This window comes from Penaeus vannamei, chromosome 30 (assembly GCF_042767895.1).
Source record: "Penaeus vannamei isolate JL-2024 chromosome 30, ASM4276789v1, whole genome shotgun sequence".
NCBI classification, from domain to species: Eukaryota; Metazoa; Arthropoda; class Malacostraca; order Decapoda; family Penaeidae; genus Penaeus; species Penaeus vannamei.
The window spans coordinates 1893842-1898841 of NC_091578.1; positions in this window are offsets into that span (position 1 = coordinate 1893842).

Below are 5000 nucleotides of genomic sequence, written 5' to 3' on the forward strand. Positions count from 1 at the left end.
AACCGGAAAAAGGCTATTCTCGCTGCCGGCACCAGCTCCTGAACCATGGGGACTGACAAACATCTCATAGCCAGCTTGATAACAACCAGATACCGCGTTGAAGTTACCGAGAACAATACAAATATATCGCCGAGGACAGTATCGGAAAGGAAGCTATTCTCGGTGCCAGCTGCTTGATCGCAACCAGATACCACATTGAAGTTACCCAGAACAATACGAATATCTTGCCAAAGACAACTGTCCATCACAAATGCTAGTTTAGCGTTAAACATCTTTTTCACATCGAGTTTACAAACATCGATAGAAGTGTATACAGCAATAAGAGACATGAAGCCAAATGCAAGCTTCAATCTCAATACCATGATGCGCTCATCTACCGGAGTAACTTCTACTTCCAAGGGCTGAAGTCTGCTGGAGATGGCTTTACTCCCTGGAGATGGCAACCATCGCTGCATCCTGGCCAGTGCTAGGTGCAGCCACCTCCGAGAGAACAGCCACCTTAATTCTCAGCTTCCTCAGTTCCCTTGACAGTAGTGGCAACCGATCATCCTGTCGCAAAGAGCGGATGTTCCAAGCCACCACCCTGATGCCTCACCTAATGTTAAGCCTCTGGCAGTCACTCCAGGTGGATGCCACCCCCGCCAAAGATGCCCCATATAGTGAGGGGTGGCTGGCTGCAGGTCCCATAATCCACCTGTGTAGGTCCAGCAGGCTTTGCCCCACAAGCCTCACACCAGGTTGGCGGCCACCGGGACATGGATGAGACGGGTATCCCCAGCTCCTAGCAAGAGTCCCAGTGGTCGCCAACCCAGACGGACCCATAGCCTGCCATACTTGCTGGGTGGGAGGAATGTTTGCCCTCCCCTCAGCACCAATACCTGTATGAATCACTGCCAGTTGGTTTTTCGTCAGACAGAATCATTGCTTCGCCCAGAACTCAAAGAGAACAGGTTGAGAAAATTTGTAGAAAAAAAAACATGCTATGACGACTGCCTTCTTTTTTGGGAAATGTTTATTTATTATTATTATCATTATCATCATTTTTTTTGGGGGAGGGGGTGTGGATATAGGAACAGAATTAGTCAAAAGAGACCGTTCCAGTGCTATCAAGGAATAGGTTGAGGTTAGAATTAACTTTCAGAGTAAATCTAGGTTAAAAAGAAAGGGATCGATCACTTTATGTGCAATTAAAAAACAAAAAGATTCTAGTAGAATACTAGATACTAGCCTCGATTCCGTCTCTCGTCTTTATAATATTTATAGTAATGTTTATTGATTTCTGATTAGCAGGCAAAAGTAAGATGTAATCAAGAGTTTTACTTGATTTATAAGTTAGCAGCACAGAACATTCTTTGTTTTTCTTATAATGTTTATGGTAAATATGTCCATTGTGATATACCAGCTGTTTATTATTATTTGTTTATAGAATAAAAGTTAATGACCGTTGTAGTTTTGGCACACACTTAACAGAGGAAGGAACTCAATCCACTCCACAAGCCCTAAGACCGGTCATTCTACCCATATCAAAACTACATTGTCAGGCAGCGGTTTGGAGTTGTTTTTGTTCCTTGTCAGCGTGATAAACATTAGAGTGATAATAAAAAATAGTGATTGGTGGCAAAACTAACATCAATAAATGTTACTTGCCCCTTGGGAATAACCAGCAAATGCAGTTATGGGGTATATTGGGAATAACCAGCAAATGCAGCCATAGGGTATATTCAGGTATGTTCAGCTATTTGGCCCAGCTATCTCCGCGACAGTTTCCAGGAGCTAACGATTAAGCCTAACAAGTACGGCTGGGCTAAATGGAAAAAAAAAAACTACCAATGGCGCAGTCATCGTTAACAAGCAAAGGAAGAAAGCTAGCTACCCTTCCACACCTCTGCCACTACCACAGGTGCCATAATGTATCCATTGCTAGGTTATGCATGTGTATTGTAGATGTTTATTGATTCAGTATGAACATGTTATATTTACTGGATATTGTATTTATTGATTGATGTTTCGTTTTATATATTAATGTTTTCTTTTTCATTCAGGCATCTTGCATATATCTTTATCTATATCTATCAATATATATATATATATATATATATATATATATATATATATATACACACTGTTTTTCAATATATTATTATCCAAAGGGGGGACACCTGTCGAGATCATTATTGATTCGACATTTAATAAATGCATTCACTATAATTGTAGAGATGCATAGACTCCACTGAAAAAAAATATGTGTGTGTGTGTGTGTATGCCTTAATATATATATATATATATATATATATATATATATATATATATATATATATATATATATATATATATATGTATATATATATTAAGGCATATCAATATAGCAAAATTTAATGTTATAATAAATTATCTATAAATGGAATGTTTAAATGTTTCCAACTCAATGGTGGGAAAGTAAAAAGAAGGTTGTCCCAATATATATATTTATTTATTTATTTATTTATTTTTTTGATCAGATAGGATTGTTTTTTGTTTGTTTTTATTTTTTCCCCGGTCACAAGTATGTAAGTGCTGGGTACTAAAAATCATCATTTACCCAAAAACTGAATGTTGTAATGTTGGATAAGTTAGATAATGTAATTACGGAATCCCAGTGTATTGAATTATGATGATTAAGACGATCGTTGCTTCGCCCCGAACACAGACAGAAGAAAAGGTTGAGAACATTTGCGGCAAAAACAACAGGGCATGACGCTTGCAGTGTTGTTGTGACATATTTATTCATTATTATTTTTTTGTTCTTTTCTTTTTGGATCAGTGATACAGCAACGGAATTAGTCAAAGGAGATCATTCCAGTGATGCACACACACACACACCTGTTTATATAAATATATATATATATATTATATATATATATATATATATATATATATATATATATATATATATACATATATATATATATACATATATATATATATATATGTTTACACACACACACACACACACACACACACACACACACACACATATATATATATATATATATATATATATATATATATGTATGTATGTATGTATATGTGTGTGAGTGAGTTTGTGTTTGTGTGTGTATGCGCACTCGTGTTCGTGTGTGTGTGTAAAATATATATTGTAGTCGAGCGTTTTCAGCGAATCAAGCAACGTATTCAGACTCTTAAATCTTAAAACGCTGAGGGTTCTTTCTTCAGAGTTTCACCCTTTGCAAGAGGTGTTCGAGTCAAAAGCATAAACTGAATGAGATTTACTCCCTTACTAAAAGGTTCCGGCGACTAATATCGACTGATTTTTACACTTTTTACTTTTTTTTACACTTAGACTTTTTTTTGTCTTTTTTTTTTGTCGTTTTCCCTTCAGATTGAGATCCAGTTCATTCATATAGAATAGGTTTTGTAATGACGAGGTGATTATGGGTGATTTTTACAAACGAAATATATAGTCTTGATCCCTTTTTTAAAAACATATTCTGTAATATTTACCTTTGTAATTTACCTGTGTACTCCCGTTCAGTTCCTACTTAGTATACTATGGTGCTCTAATACTTAAATTGTAAATAGCAAACCTTATTAAGAAAAGAAAAAAATAAAGAAACTGAAGAAAAAGAAAAGTAACCCAGAAATAAGGAATAACTTCTTTTTAAAAGGACTAGGCTACGAACGCAGTTATGTCGAAAGGGTTGCGTCTTAAGCTTAAATGAAGACATTTTTCTTAAACTGCTTTCATTCATTAGGAATCTTGTGCCAAAGTCATGTCATGTCAGACGTGACAAAGGTACAAGAGGGAAGGAAAACTCGCAGACAGAGATGCCGCACACACGCGTAAGTACGGGAGAATGAGAGAAAGATAGATTGAGAAAGAGAGGAAGTGCGTTTGTATTTGTGAGAGATAGAGAAAGGGAAAGAGAGAGAGAGAGAGATAGCTAAAAAGATCGAGTGAGAGAGAAACAAGAAAGTGTTTTGTGTATCTGTGAGAGAAAGGAAGAGAGAGAGATAACGAAAGAAGAGAAAAAAGAGAGAAAGTGTTCGTGTGTATCTGTAAGAGATAGAGAAAGAGAGAGAGAGAGATAACGAAAGAGAACGATTGAGAGAGATAACGAAAGAGAACGATTGAGAGAGAGATAACGAAAGAGAACGATTGAGAGAGAGATAACGAAAGAGAACGATTGAGAGAGAGATAACAAAAGAGAATGATTGAGAGAGAGATAACGAAAGAGAACGATTAAGAGAGATATCGAAAGAGAACGATTGAGAGAGAGATAACAAAAGATAACGATTGAGTGAGAGATCTGTGAGAGAAAGAAAGAGAGAAAGAGAACGAGTGAGAGAGAAAAAAGAGAGAAAGTGTTCGTGTGTATCTGTAAGAGATAGAGAAAGAGAAAGAGAGAGGCAACGAAAGAGAACGATTGAGAGAGAGAGATAACGAAAGAGAACGATTGAGAGAGAGATAACGAATTTCAACGATTGAGAGAGAGAGAAAAAAAAATCCAGTTTCTTTGTCATCGATGATTGAAACCAAGATGAACACGTCCCATCCCTTTTGAAACCCTTTTCTTGATTCATTCCGAGTGACAGACAGAGAGTGAAGGATCTCCCTCCCCCTTTCTCTTCTCCTCACCCTAAGTAAGAGTTATTTGGCGAGTTTAGCAAGTTCTTTCTCTCCTTAAGAACCCGAGTGAGTGGTTTGTTTGTGGAGGCGCGCGGCCGACGGGTAATATCGGCTTCACGGCTTCCCTTCTGCGTCACTTTGCTCTGCGCATGTGCTCTCTCTCTCTCTCTCTCTCTCTTTCGGTCTTTCTTTCTTTCTCTCTCTCTCTCTCTCTCTCTCTCTCTCTCTCTCTCTCTCTCTTTCTTTCGGTCTTTCTTTTCTCTCTCTTTCTTTCGGCCTTTCTTTCTCTCTCTCTCTCTCTTTCTTTCTTTCGGCCTTTCTCTCTCTCTCTCTCTCTCTCTTTCTTTCTTTCGGTCTTTCTTTTTCTCTTTCT